The following is a 16,493-nucleotide window of genomic DNA, read 5'->3' as shown; positions in this document are numbered from 1 at the left end:
TGATTAGAAAAGATTATTTTTTTCCTTCTCAAGATGCAATTCTGTGTCTTAGTCTATTATTTTTAAGATTTTTACCTTTTAATCCTTCTGGAATTTATTTTTATATATTTTGAAAGCTAGGACTTTAACTAAATTCTTTTTCCATGTGAATATTCAGCATCCTAATATGCTAGAGTCAATGATTTGTACTTTCCCAGTGATTCAAAATGGTGCCTTTATCATACATACAAGGGTCTATTTTTGACTCACTGCTATGCTTCACTGATACATTTTTCTATTCCTGTACTAGTTCTACTTTGTTTTAATACATTTATATTTAATATAATATAATATGTTAGAGCAAATCTCCTAATGCTCACCATTATAATTTATTTATATCTTCTTTGCATCTTTCAGCAATGTTTAAGAAGGTTCTTTATGCAGAATCTTTCACACTGCTTATTTAGTCCCAGACTTCATTTATTGCTTATTCAATGCTATTGTGAATAGGGGCTTTTTCTTTATATATTTTTTAACTGGTTATTACTGCTTTTAGGAAAAGTATACCCACACACATCTGTGCATGTGTTTATGCATGTCGATTGTTACTAGACACCTTAACTAAGCTTTCTTATTGCTTCATAAAGCTCTTCAGTTGATTTTTGGAATTTCTGAATTAAAGAATTTACATGCACAAACAACAATAGTTTCATTTTTTATAACACTTACCTTTCCTGATTCATTTTCTTTTCTTACCACATGGTTTAGAATCTCCAAAATAATGCTACATGTTGTGGTAAAACCTGCTATCTTTCTCATTCCTTTAATGGGAATGCATTTAGTGCCATTATACTAATACTAATACTAAATGTCATTATACTAATAAACAATAGTACTATGCTTATTCTTATATAAAGAATGATTTTTAATTACATTAAGACAATTTTCTTCTATTCCTACTTTACTAAAAGCCTTTTAAAAAAAATCAAGAAGAGATGTTAAATAGTATGGTGTTATCTTAATAATTAAGAAAATGAAAAGAAAATGCTAGATTAAAATGGATTGCCAAAGGACATTTAATTTTTTAAATCTCCTTTACTATGTTTTTCTTAAAGATTGTTCTACTACCCAGACAGCGCTTGACTGGTCCTGGTTTACCAAGCTACTGCACATAAATTCTCAGTATACCACACACTGATAGTTTGCTCCTACTGGTATGAGCACAGCAGGTTTGGCTAAAAAAGAATTTTGGGGTTGGCAGATTTTTGTTTTGGACTCTAAAGAAAAGTCCCCCCCTCTACCTGCTACCCTCCTTTCCATTGAAATGATCCTGTTTTTTTCTCCTCTGTAATGGATTGAATAGCCGTGTAACATTTATTATCTTTTTTGTAGCTTATTTGGTATGTGATTGAAGCATTAAGAATGTGAAAGTCTCATTCAATCTCATCTTCATTAGCAAATGAAAACAAGACAATCACCTACCTTGGAGAAGATACATGGGTACACAGTCTGTGTCCAGGTATAGAAGCTTCCGTTCTGATACTTATTGTTCTCCTAAAATTAAAAATGAAACAAAAAGTTGTAATGGCTCAACTTTAGAAAAATATTCCTTCACCTCACTTCCTAGATTTTTAAAGGCTTCTGTTAAGGGGTTGCTGGGGGCGGGGGCATGTTTACTGGTCATCTCATTGTCTCTCATTATCATGATCACCATCGATTTCCAAATCTATTTTTTCACATTTGACGGTATGTTTCCAAACCCAAATTTATGCACATACAGCTTTAGGAATTCCTGGTGAATAGCAATCCATTTACGAATTTGGATAATTATATCATAAATGTGGAGATTTTTATAGGTTAAATAATGTGCTGTTTTGCCCACTAATTGTTTCATAGGGGTTATGCATTACAACTAGATTTCCATTTATAAACCTGAGGCATCATAAATATTCAATAAAAGTAGATTCTCTGGGATATCTAGGAGTAGAGAGCATATAAATTGCTCAGTGACAAGAATTACAGGTTTTTAAAAATCAGCAAAGGATTTTAGAGATTATCTCCATTCTTTTCATGTTGCAGGTAAGGATGGATAAGGTTACACTAGTTGATCTCTAAATAGGAATTCTGTTTCAATTGCCTTTTCTCGTTAAAATGCTAGTATCAGTCACTGAAAGGTGGCAAAGATTGTTGAGCCCATATAAAAGATTGTCATGCCACCAGTGATTTACTAATGTACAATATTTCTATGCACATATCATATAGACTATTGGTAGATTGTTGCTTATAGATCAGAGTAAACATTACTGAAGACTTCTTTATGTTCTCCATGCATAACTTTCTGGGACAATGACCTGGATGAGTGTCACTTCGCTATTTACTATATAACATATTTTCTGTACAAACTTCAGAAAAAATCTGACTCTTGTCAATATGAAGATTAATATACAGAAAGACATAATTTAGTTTCAAGTTACAAGAAAGAGATCTTTCTGAATTATAAAAGAGATGTACTTATAAAATTAAATAGATATTGTCTGACACATTTTTCTAGAAATGAAATTTCAGCCCATAAAAAATAGAATAGTATGTTCCATTAATCTAAAAAAAAAAAAAATCTGCATTTAGAATACTAAATTCATTTTCTTAGTCTCTTATTACAGCTGCTTCTGATTTCTCAGTAAGCCTGAAATATGAAACATTGGTGGGGAAAAGTGAAGGAGGTTATATTTGGGTCTTTAAATGCAAAGTTGAGAACAAATCAATATTTTCTCTTTACTATTAGATCTATGTTAGAAGGTATATATCTTTTAATTCATATATATATTCCTTCATATATATATGTATGTAGGTATAAAGAGAACCCTATATAGACATCTCAGAAAAACATTTAAGAGAAAGATGAAAATTGTCCCAAAAATATTATGAAGGCCCAAAAATACTAATAGAATTTATCTCAATCAACAGATGAAAAAATTGACAGTGAGTAGCAGTATCACCAAGGCCGTTATCACCAGTAGTTAATTGATTGTATAAATGAAACTGTACCTAAGTGGTTTGTTTTACAAAGATGTCATCTTGCAATGAAGTTGGAGAAAACTTAAATATAAATAACACAAGAAATAATGATTTCTAAGCAGGCAAGTGATCCTGTAGTCTGTCTTTCCTAAACTGTGTCTTACTCCATCCTAAATTATTTTTCTTTCATCTAATAGCAATATGAAAATGTCAATTGAATTTTTTCTCCTAAGGACCTTGTTTCCTGAATGTTGGTGGCCAGCTGAGATAAGTTCTTGTCATCTTTCTTTCAGATTTTAGCTTATTTTACACAGTGTTTGAAGATGTTAAATAATTTTAGAAAAACAGTTCATTTTTCAAAAGAAGAAATTACAGCCCAAAATACACATACTAAATTGGTTGGATCACAAGGCAGGAAATGGAGTGCTTTATACATCTGAATTCTTGAGTATTTAGCTGTGCTTAGTTTTTCTGAGCAGTTGCCCTACTCTTAAGAGAAGCTAAGAAACAGCAGGGCTGTTTGAGATAATTACATAGTACACTCGACTCTAATTCATATACAGCCATCAAGTTTTTATAGGTTCCTATTTGTGATGCTATAACTAAGGAGTTTTTTTTTTTACAGTTTTCAAGTCAAATTCCTATCTTTTGGGGATTATAATTCAGTTATAAAATGTTTCTCCTAGACTGGAACTCAATGTATAAAGTCTTGGCCAGAATAAAAACATTATTAGAAATTTCCATAAATGCCACTTACACTTTGTAAAATAATAAAACCATATCGTTAGGACATACTCAGATGTGACTTATAGTTATGTGTTTCTTATTTCCTTGTTACTTGTTTATGTATAAGTATGTTCACCTACCTTTTTAAAAATCGGGCTTTTTTATTATACCATTCAGATTACATTATTAAATAAATTTTAAAAACAAAACATTGATTTTTTTATTTGCAAATACTTAAGTATCAAACCCTAACGTATAACGTACACAGTTCATTGCAAAGTTAAGTGTACAGAAGTAACATTTTATATGACCAAATGGGTTTGTAACATGTATGAACTCTTTATGTAATAGTGTGTGTGTGTGTGTGTGTGTGTGTGTGTGTGTGTGTGTGTGTGTGTGTTTGGTATCATTTCGTCAGACTCTTTTTTTGCCATGTCATTTATTTACATGGGAGAAAACAAAGTATATTCTAGGTCAGTTTTGAAACTAATCAAGCATTTGTAGCCTAGGTATTTTAGCAGGCATGTTCAAAAAGAAGCAATTTTTAGGCCAATGTCTGTACTAAATATAAGAATATTTTAAAAGAAGAAAAATTCTATAAAATATAGGTCTGAAGTATTTCTTAGCTTTAACTACAATTTAATACATAATTGCAGATTATATATTATCTTTTCTATCATGATACATTCTGTGGTCCCCCAGGAACCAAATTTTTCTTTGGACTTGCTTGAAAGTAGGATTGGGTCAGCGATCCCTATGTTTTAAACAAGACCAATCAAATCCAAGAGAGAATCCTTACTAACCAATGTCAAGCAAGCAATAAAACAAACAAAAAACCCCATTTGCTGGTCTATTAGCTCATTTGCTAAAATTAAATGGGCAAGGCTTCTGTTTTAAGGTTGGCACGAAGTAACACCCTCCATGAATAGCAAATAGCCAGGATGCTGTATAATAATTCTGGGTATAAACATTGATGAAACAATGTGAATGCAATTAACTTTACAGCTCATCTCATGAATCCGTACTGGCATCTGTTCTGCCCCTCCCCTCAGAGTTTTGTGCCAACCTTTACTCCCAAATTGCCCATGTAGACTAGACCAATGATTGCAATGCAATTAGACTGATGAGAATCAGGAGAATTGTAAAAATATCTACTGATAACTCCTCACTTGGTTTTATCTCTATAAGACTAAATAAAACTATTGCATTTCAGAATTTTTTAAAAAGATTTTATTTATTTGACAGAGAGAGAGGGAGCACAAGTAGAGGAGCAGCAGACAGAGGGAGAAGGAGAAGCAGACTCCCCGCTAAGCAGGGAGCCTGATCCTAGGATCTCGACCCAAGCCAAAGGCAGACCCTTAATTGACTGAGCCACCCAAACACCCAAACAAAATACTGCATTTCAAATATAAATATTTTTTTCTTTTACTTCCAGATTTTCTTCAGCTAATATTTTTTAAAATAGGTTAAACTGGCAATGACTTTATCTAAAAATGGCATCTAGTTTAAAAAACATACATTTTCTTGCTATGTATTAAATTTGTTGAGTTTTCCATTCTTAGGTGACACAACACGTATTTATAAAACCAGTCACCAAAAAAGAGGCAAGATGAATATGGCCAATTGTTTTACTTTCATACTTCAGAGCATTGAGGACAGTGTACTCAGTGAATAATCTAATCTTCACAACAGATCTATTTGAGGAAGCGGTAAAGTACAAACAATAAAAGACCTCTCTCTCTAGAGTTCTGTATTATTTTCCTTATAAATTATATCATGTTATATCATATTATATCAATTAATCCCCAGAGAGAGGCAGACTATTACGAACACACCACTTCTTAAGTGGTGTTAAGTGCTCATTTGTTAAAGAGGCAAAAAAGATGACAAGATTGAGTTCATCACTGGTCAGGTTAGTGCTGTCTGTATCTTTACAAACTATAGAAACAGAGTTGGAAAGAGAAAATGAACTACTTTCATTACGTACTTACTGTGCTGCACACTGTTGTAAGTGCTTTATGAATATTAGCTCATTTAATCTTAATAGTCCTTTTAGGTAGTAGCAGCCTTTATTATCCTCTGCTGGAAGTCAGCCAGCTGGTAGGTGTTAGAGCTAGGATCTGAACCCAGACAATGGGGCACCCAGTTCTGTACTTTTAATCCCTATGCTATGCGGCCGCTATGGGATGTTAGCCTAAAAAGTTTGGTGACTTCTAGAATTCCTGGATGCCACTTCCTTTATTTATTTATTTTTTTAAAGATTTATTTGTGAGAGAGAGAGAGAGAGAGAGAGAGAGAGTACAGTTGTGGAGGGGAGGGGTGAGAGGGAGAGAAAATTTAGAGCAGACTCTCCACTGAGCACAGAGCCCCAAGTGGGGCTTGATCCCAGGACCCTGAGATCATGACCTAAGCCGAAACTAAGAGTCGGTTGTTTTACCGACTGAGTGACCCATGCAGCCCCTGAATGACACTTCTGGATGTAGTTAAATAACCCGTGTCCCATCATCCCAACTGAACTCCACGATAAAATTTCCAAGTTCTTCCGCGTAGGTGTTGGAAGGGGATCTTATTTTGACAAATAGAATCCCCAAAGATAATCACTTTCTTTTTTGTAGTACTTATGGGTTTCTGTGAAACACAAACAGAAATTTAGAGAAATACCATGCATAACGTCTACCAGATGCCAAATAGACATAATTCGATATTGTGTCTATTACACAATAATCACATATTACACAATTATTACACAGTATTCTATAATAAATCATGTTTCTAGAGCACCTCCTTTTTTAAGATAATGCATCTAAATTCTCATCCTAACTAATACTGAGTATTTTATTTAGGAAATCCTCCCTTATTAGGCACCTGGATGGCTGTCAGTTGACCTTTGGATTCTTGGTTTTGGCTCAGGTTGTGATCTCAGGGTCATGAGATTGAGCTCTGCGTGGGGCTCTGAGCTCAGGGCAATCTGCTGATTGCGGTTGTCTCCCTCTCCCTCTGCCCCACCCCTGCTCACGCACTTCTCTCTCTCTCTCAAAATAAACCTTAAAAAGTAAAAAGAAATCTCCTATTAGTTAAAATGTATTATTGGGAAAAGGGCATTAATTTTCTTTCAAAATCGGAAGTCTTCAGAGAAAAATTTTTATGTCAATTGCATTTGAAAAGGAAAGAAATTTACAAACCATAGAATCTTTGAGCTGAAAGAAATTTTAGAAATCAAAGTCCCACTATAAACAATATCTGTGGTTTTGGGCTGCCCAATATCCACTCTCCTCTCTGCTAATGATGCTCTGGTTTTCTTAGAGAATCCCCTGCTCTCCATGCTCAGTCCTTGTAATTGAGTGGGACTGATCATACTTCCAGTCCCCTGCTTTGATATATGACTGAGGGCTGGTCAATCATAGTAATTCTCAGCAGTTTCAGAACTGCAGTCTGGGAAGCAAAGTTCTGTCTCACTGGAGGGGCTGAAGAGTGTTAGACATCCACTTCAGACTGTTGGGATCTGTCCTGCCAACTCGAGAATGAGAACATTTGCCTGAATAAAACCAACACGTTGGAAAGCAAAGCCAAAAGCTGGAAAGAGACCAAGTCTGGATGAAGTTTTGAGCCCCAGGATAGATCTCTATAAGCTCCATCCATAAAGTCCACTGAAAACAATAAATGTCACCATATTTATTCCTGTTTAACTGCCATCTAATTAATATCTGATTAAACACTTCAAATTACAGGAACATTGTACCTCAGAAGGAAACCAGTGCCATTTTCAGCATCAGTATGTTTCCAGATTTCGATTGTATTGAACACAAATTTGTTTCTCTTCTAATTTCTCTTTTGATGCTCTGCCTTTGGGTGATAAAGCAAGTAAATCTAATGTCTTTTTTATAGGACAGTCCATCAAATAGATATATCACCCATCCTCTTAGTCTTCTATTGTGAAACAGCTACAACTGAGAAGATTATAAATATATTTTTAATGGGGTGCCTGGGTGGCTCAGTGGGTTAAGCCTCTGCCTTCAGCTCAGGTCATGGTCTCAGGGTCCTGGGATCGAGCCCTGCATCAGGCTCTCTGCTCAGCTGGGAGCCTGCTTCTCCCTCTCTCTCTCTGCCTGCCTCTCTGCCCTCTCTGCTCTCTCTCTGTTAAATAAATAAATAAAATCTTAAGATGTATGTATATATATACATATATATTTATATAAGACTTTCAGTAAAATCAAGAAAAAACTGAGATTTGTATCATTTTAATAACAATGAATTTTCATTAGTTATCCCATTAATAATGTTTTGGAGACAGAAAAAAAAAATACTGCTAATTAGCTGGGGTTAAAGAGTGAGTTTGTTAGATGCATGAGACCCAACCTGAGAAGTAAGGTTGAGCACGTGATTTACAGGATGAAAAATCCCACCTGCTCAATATTATCTCCTGAAAGTCATATGAATTAAAGTCAAAGGTTAAATGAATATCCCCTAAAGGAGCTAGTTAAAATTAAATTGTTTAATTTAAGGTAGATATATCAATTTGCATTGATTCATTAACAGCAATTCATTCCTTCTCAGCCATTAGAGAAAACAGAATAGATGACAGGACCGTTTTAAGGAGATGGGGATAGAGAGGAACTTTCCTACATCAGGAGCCCCCTGAAGGGAACTTTAAGTAAAAAATTAGGTGGGGTCTGCTGTGCAGATGTCAGGGTATGAGCTGATCATGATAGTGTTATTAAAACGATACACCTGCTGTTTATTTCCTTGTAGCGGAGGGGTCGTGATTCATCTCCAAAGTACGTGTGTGTGTGTGTGTGTGTGTGTGTGTGTGTGTGTGTGTGTGTATGTATAAATAAATATGTATATACAGTCATTTCACCAAGAGTTGTCCTGCTTTCTCGAAAAGAGTATTGGTGAAAAGAGTATTGGTATTGAATTAATGACAATCTAGATCTAATTGTTCTTGGCAAATCCCTGAATGAAAATAAACCTAGAAAGAAGACTTTAAAATATCCCGTCTCCTGTTAAACTGATAAAAGCATTTCTCACTTAAATTTTTTTCTGATGCAATTGTGCAATATTAGATATGGTACATTAATGGCAGAAATAAGAGTGACAGTTTAAAGATGTGTGTTTGTTTTTGTTTTCTCTTGCTGCTATAGTGAATTGCCATAAGAGGGGTGGCTTAACTAATACATGTCCATTATCTTACAGTTCTGTAGTTCTGACATGGGTCTTTCCAGGCTAACATCAAACTTTGGTAGGCTTCACTGCTTTCTAGAAGTTTTAGGGGAGAATCCATTTTTTTGTCTTTTCCACCTTCTAGATGCTGAGTATATTTCTTGGCTCATGGCCCCTTCCTCCATCTGGAAAGCCAGCAGTAGTGGCTCTAGTTTTTTTTTTTTTTTTTTTCCCCTGACCTTTCTTTTCTTTTTCTCCTTTTAGGAACTCAATAATTACATTGAACCCACTTAGATCATTCAGAATAATTTCTCCATCTCAGGATTAGTTGCTTAGTAATCTTAATTTTCCTTTGCCATGTAAGCAATATTTTTTACACATTCCAGGGATTAGGACATGATTATCTTTGGGGAGCCAATATTCTGCTTACTAGAGTCTATTACATAGGATATGTACATTCCTGAAAAGCCTCATGTTCTGTTAAGTAACACACTAAAAATGATAGGGCATGTAGGAAAAGTACAGGCATGAAAGAGGCAATTAAAAACCTATGTAGTTTAATGACCAGAACACTAAAAATCCTTTAAAAAATACTAGTTAATATGACATACAGAATCTCTAATAAATATATACTACTTTAAATATAGGACTTGACTTTAAAACTCAGGCTGGGGTAGGCAACTGGGTGGCTCAGACATTAAGTGTCTGCCTTTGGCTCAGGTCATGATCCCAGAGTACTGGGATGGAACTCAGCATCAGGCGCCCCGCTCTGCGGGAAGCCTGCTTCTCACTCTCCCACTCCCCCTGCTTGTGTTCCTTCTCTCGCTGTCTCTCTCTCTGTCAAATAAATTAAAACATCTTAAAAAAAAAATCAGGCTGAGGAGAGATGTACCAGGATGGAAGCAGGTGTAAGGAATGGGTGAAATTACTGAGTTACAAAGTTAAAAGTTACAAAGTCAAAGCAAAATGTGCACAAGGTAAGAGAATTCGTATAATAAGCATTTCCAATAGTCACATGGCATGTGGCCCAACTGAACCAAGAGCGATGGCTCAAAGGGCATGCGTAGACTGTGCCACCACTGCTTTCTGTATTCAGGCATGTTGTCTGTTTTATGTTTGGCCATTGTCACTTGGTAGACCAAACCATTAATGTGCTGAGAAAGTTATGTAAGAATCAAGGGACTTTCTGTGCTGTACCAAAATCTTCCCTTTTTGACGATTGCATTTGAACTAATCCTCTAATTATATCTTCAAAAGCAAATTGTGTTGCAGTGCGTAAGCTTCTTGCAAAGCTTGGAGTACCAAATAAAGTCAAGGTTACTTCAAAGTCCCAAGATATTAATTTACCATCATTGTCAATGACTCATGACTATGAGTCAGTCATTATGGGCTGAATATATTTCATGGAAGAGGACAACTGAATTTTTGGCATTACCTTATGCATACTCCAAGAAGTATTTGTGGAGGAAATATCATGAAGTCACTTCAGAATTTTAAATAACCATGCATACTGGGGAGTCATATGTCAAGGAACTCGGTATGTGTCCCCTCTAAAGGAGATAGACTATAACTTATAAAATCCAGTCACCTGTGTCAAGAGGCCATACCAAAAGCAGTAATACTTCAAGGCCTAATAATGAGGGGAAAGCGAAAGCTAAATGATAATGCCCTTTTGAAGGACAAGGATACTAAGAAAGAAAGAAGTATATTGTGAGAATTGAAACCTGGAGGAGTAGATTAAGAGACCTGAGAGTGTGTCATTTTTAATAAGGAGCACCTTATTAAATGGGAAATTAGTATGAAACTATGAGAGCATACCTCTACTCCACCTGTATCCCTAATAAATGGTTTCTCTGGCTTACTTATTAATTCCTCAGAATATCCAATGTTCCTCTCTTGTGCTAGGCACAGTGTTAAGTACTGAGGATACAGTGGTGAATATTAAGAGGTAGTTCCAGCCCTCATACATATAGTTGGTAAAACAGACATTAAGCAAGTTATCTCTCTAATATAATGACAACCTGTGAAAAGTGTTACCAAGGAAAAGAACATGTTATAGAAACATGGAAGAAGGTTACATGATCTAGTGGGGGGTGTGGCATTGGATATTTGAGTTTACATTTATTTTTTAAAATATTTTATTTATTTATATATTTGAAAAACAGAGACCACAAGCAGAGGGGAGAGGGAGAAGCAGGCTCCCCAAAAAGCAGGGAGCCCAGCATGGGCCTCCATCTTAGGACTCTGGGATCATGACCCAAGCTGAAGGCAGATGCTTAACCCACTGAGCCACCCAAGCATCCCTTGAGTTTACATTTAAATGATTATCACAAAGCCCTGGGGCACGGGACTCTAAGTGAGTGATGTTTCTCGTGCTCACAGCAATGGCAACGATAACATATATTTTATATTTGTACCGAACTTGAATCAACTTTGATCTTTTGATTTCTTTTGCTTTAACAAATCGTGGTTGACTACCAATAACATGTGCAGACCATTACTATTTGAAAAATGGACAGCATCCAGGCACAATTCTAAAACTGACACATTGATACATTAAAATTCGTTCTATTGAATTCTTTTATTTAAAAACTTCCTATTTATCCCTTTTGAGCATCTATTTTGCTATGCCATATGACCACTAGGGGGCAGTACTGCCCTTTGTTAGAAAAGAGCTTTGGCAAGCTCAGATTTTCCTTGTTTAAAGTTGGGGGTTGGGGAGGAAGAAGGAACAGCTTTCTCTACTTTGGCAATGAAAGAGAAAAAAATAGAGACTTTCAAAATACGATGGGATTGCATATTATGGCAAAGGCCAGTTTTACAGAGAGATTTTTTAACTGTTTGCTTTTAATCACTCTTAATTGAAAGGCTATACAAAAATACAAATTAAGAATACCTGATCAATGAGTTACCCTTGACTGTGTTACACTATAAATTTAATTTAAAATTGGTATTGTTTTTAATCTATGTCATCAAAGATATTTGGAAAACGTACCTTTTAGTCAGAAAGACCTACGAGCTACTGTATCATCTATTATATAAAATGAATTTGTACAGAGGACCTAATTGTTAATGTAATTTCTCATTCTTATTTCAAAGAACAGTAATTTTTAAAAATGTGAATATCAATATACAAACTATCTTCATTAATTTTAAATGATACTGTAAAAAATCTATAAAGTATAAACAAGAAAAAATTACAAATCTGCTTTGTGAACAATTGATAAACATAATACTTGGCTTTTCTTGCAGTGGTCTTAATTAGCTTTAATCTACATGCATCTAAGAAAGACACCATTTGGTAAATTCTGTGAACACTTTTATTTTACTTTCCTGATGTGTTCTACTAAATATATTTGTATTTTAGATGATCGGATTAACATATAAAGTGTCAAAAATATTTCAAGTAGTATCTGATACAAATCTTTTCATAGTATTTGACATTCATTTAGCTATATTATACTTCCTTTGCCTGTATTATTGCTATATCTTACTACTACTTGAGCATTGGCAAAGGAAAGATACACACAATTATTTTACACCTGGTTTTAGAATTTTGGGGCACAAAGATTTAAAGTAGAACAGCTTCTTGATTGTATGTTTTAGGAATGTCAGTCACCACATTAATCAATGAAGCTAGTACTCTCTCGTTTTCTTCCCTTAGACAAAATATAAACTTTTCTTTTACCATGATGGTCACTTAAAGAACTGACCTTGAAGAAAGCTGTAGTTACTGTATAGGCTCAGTGCTGTAGTATTTCCATATGGAAGCTTCCAGTAAAAATACTGGCCTAGATCTTTATGTGTTAATGCTGCTTAGAACAAACTGCAAATAGGACTGACTTATATAAGTCCTTAAATGATTACAGACCAGGAATAGGTACCATATGCTGATAATAGAGTGATTGTTGCTGCCCTTCTACTTAGCACTTTGGCTCTGTTTCTCATTCCACGTGGACTTTCCGGTCATAGCCCAAGAAAGATCAAAATGTATAATTTAAAATGACCTGCAGTTGATTTAATCAATAAAATGTATTTAATTACATGACACTGACATTCTATGGAATGTATAATATTCCTTGATGGCAAGTTTTCTAGTTTCACAGATATGTCTATAATGCATGTTGCATATTGTGAAACAGGACAATGTCTGCCCTTGCTATTACACACACATACATGCTTCTGGATATACTTCCGATTTCTGGGACTCTAAAGGAACATCCAGCATTCCCTTTTCTTCTCTGCAGTTAAAACCTGAAGGGCAAGTGAATGTGCAGTAAAATGAAGTATATAAAAGATAATTTTGGCCATCCCATTTAAAAAGCTCAGGAACAAAAGGAAGATGATTGAGATTGGGTTTTCAATTCCCTGTGTTAGAGTTGCTGGCTCTCCAGGAAGGGGAGGCTTAAGGAAAATAATAAAACATAAAAAAATAATAATGTAGAAGATAGCCTTTAGTCATGGAGACTTAAAACAAGAACTCAGGAACAGTTGGCCTAAGAAGAATCAGCTGTCCTGAGGATGTGTGAATTAAAATAGAATTATGAAGCTAACTTATAATAGCTTTATGAGTTCAGATATGTCAGAAAACAGAAAGGGTGACAGAGTTTGTTATTTCCATATGACCGCTACAAGATCTTGTCAGATTGCCAGCCCCTCCAGGAAAATGTGCTCTCTACGAATGCAAAAATAAGTATTTCTGAAACTTTTTTTTTTTTTTTTTTTTTTTTAGCTTTTAAGATTATGACTATCCGCACTTCTTGGGCACATCTCTGATTCACATATACATTAATTTACTTACGAAATATCTATCAGATACTTCTTCATACCAAACACTTGAGTAGGCACTTTGTGATCAGAAGCCAGAAATACTGAGTCAAATAAAGCTAAAAAATGCCAGACTTACCTGCTTTTGAGTTTGTCTGAGCTGCCAGTCATTTATCTCCTAGATAAGGGATATTTGCTCATTTTGTGTGTATTTTACTCCTACTAACAACAAGTGCCTAAATTATTTCATGGTATTATGTTGGTTTATTATTATTCACTTTGGGAATCTTCAGAACAGCACAGGGAGCTCAATTTCTGTATTAAAGCAGTATGTGGAGAATATTTCATGGATGTTGTACCTAAATCCAAAATAAACTTGGGTCCTGACAAAATCCAATATAAAGAGCTTTTAATTGTAATAGACTTGTTCTTTGCAAAAAATGAGGCATACCAAATTATTTGACCGTATTTTAAATGAAATTCTTCTTTTTCTCATGGTATTTTCTCTTGTGCAATCTTTTAAATTATGCTAAAAGCAAAATCACTTTTTTAAAGTTGGGGTTGGATAGCCTGCTACAACGTAACCAGTAACTTTTGGCATAAAATATTATTCTGTAACATCTTGTTGATTGTTATTATTTAAATCAGATTGCAGGGGCGCCTGGGTGGCTCCGTGGGTTAAGCCTGTGCCTTCGGCTCAGGTCATGATCTTGGGGTCCTGGAATCAAGCCCTGCATGGGGCTCTCTGCTCGGCAGGGAGCCTGCTTCCTCCTCTCTCTCTCTGCCTGCCTCTCCGCCTACTTGTGATCTCTGTCAAATAATAAAAAAAAAAAATAAATAAATAAATAAATAAATAAATAAATAAATTTAAATCAGATTGCATTTATTCAATGTGTTTAATTCTTGTTTCTAATATCTTATCTTGCAATGCTCATGGGTTTAACACTTATTTCATGAGTTGCCCTTTCACCTTTGTTGAAGCTTGCTGATTGTTCACATCTGGTATTGCTGTTTGATTGATCTTAGGGCATCCCATTCCTTAAATCTGTTTCTTTTTTTCCTTTCTTCAATAATCTCTGTTCTTCTTGGTCCTAGAGTTATTTTATGACTCTTTTAATGTTTAATAAGCATTCCTTATAGGTTTCTCAAAAGTTTTAATTATGGTTCAGTGGTTTTTATTTTTTTTTAACTTTCAAACGTGATTAATACTCAAAAGTAGTTAAAACTGTATGATTGGGTAAACTCTATGCATAGAATTCTTTTTTTTAATGCATAGAATTCTTATAAATATTTTTATTCATTGTATAAAATTCAATGTAAGTGCACATGTTTAATATTACATGTAGAATTCTAGACTTAATTATAAGAAGGCTAAGTAAATGCAGACTCAGAGACACAATTCATATGCACTGTCACTATGATGTTGAGGCCCGTCATTGTTAATATTTATAAATTAACAGTTTTGATTTTCACATAAACACTTGTATAGCTTGAGTGATTTTTTTTTTTTTTTTCACCAAACGTTCAGACTTTCCTATTGAAACTTCTCCTTGCTGTACCTTGGAGAAAATATCCTTAAGCATTATTTACAGAGAATTGATGTCTTCATTTTTGTAGTCACCCATATTTAAATCTTTGTGTCATCCTTAACTCTACTCAATTATTCTGTCCTTCAGTCACTAAATCCTACAAATTCTTCCTAAATAATGACCTGAGCCTCCTTCAGTCCCTTTAAATTCCCACTGAAATTGTTGTTTAGTCCTATGTAAATTCCTAGACCATATGCTCCTTCCTCCTTGGTTGGACATTCAAAATATTCCACAGTCTGGCTAAGGTTATCTTTCCAGGTTCAGCTCCCATTGGCTTCCAATTTAAATTCTCCACATCATTTCTTGGTCCACTTGTCTTTGTTTTATTTATTTATTTATTATTTAAATTCAAAATTGCCATTGTTTCAACATGTTGCATATATTTCTCTTGCTGTATCCTTTCCTGCCTAGAATCTCTGTCCCACTCCCTTTCATTTCTAAGGCTCTAAAGAGTTACCCAGTAACCTGTATCACAGACGTCTAATAACTGGCCACCCTGTTATTTATCTTGGTTTGTAGAATAAAATCTGCCTCTTAAACTAGGTTGTAGGAGTCATATTCATCCCTTCTCCTTATCATCAATTTTTTGAAATGCCTTTATTTAGCAAATATCCTTATTGATTATTTTAACACTACAAAGTGCCTAAATAATGATTACATATTTATTACTATGTCATCATGTCTCAGTGAAAATGTTATTAAATTTTCATGCCTATTGTTGTTATTATAGCAATATTATTTTCCTCCATGGAAGATTGCCATCACCTGGCCCTTTGAATGTAAAGACAATAACAACACAAATTTAATTAAAAAATGTTATGTACTCCCTAACCAAGTGGATTCCTTTTCATCAATAAGACAAAAGCTCTATTGAATGTGTTATTGCACTGATAAAGTAATTTCAAAATTAGATTACAATGCAAATGAGTTGGCTAGGTTGTATTTTTATTCTTGGTAGAAATATGAGGGACCTGGTATGTGATTACGATGGACTTCTTAGTTAAAACGAACTCCTTCTGGCTTTAGAAATACGCTCTGAAGACACAAGCTGGCCATTAGTAAGCTCAGTGTTGAAGATAATGCTTTTCTGTGTGGAGAAATACTAATTTGTTTATGTCATGGATGAAGCAGAAAAAAAGAAAGCCTAGAAATTTACATGTTGTACAAATAGTGGCAGCAGGGATTCTTATTGATGTTACAAAACATGTTTCATTTCGGATTAGATTTTTGACGACGAGGCACACAAACAAGGAAGAA

The sequence above is a fragment of the Enhydra lutris genome, unplaced genomic scaffold (genome assembly GCF_002288905.1).
Source record: "Enhydra lutris kenyoni isolate GAN:26980312 unplaced genomic scaffold, ASM228890v2 scaffoldscaffold1, whole genome shotgun sequence".
In the NCBI taxonomy this organism is placed as follows: Eukaryota; Metazoa; Chordata; class Mammalia; order Carnivora; family Mustelidae; genus Enhydra; species Enhydra lutris.
The sequence above is the reverse complement of the archived record's forward strand: the minus strand, read 5'-3'. Positions refer to the sequence as shown.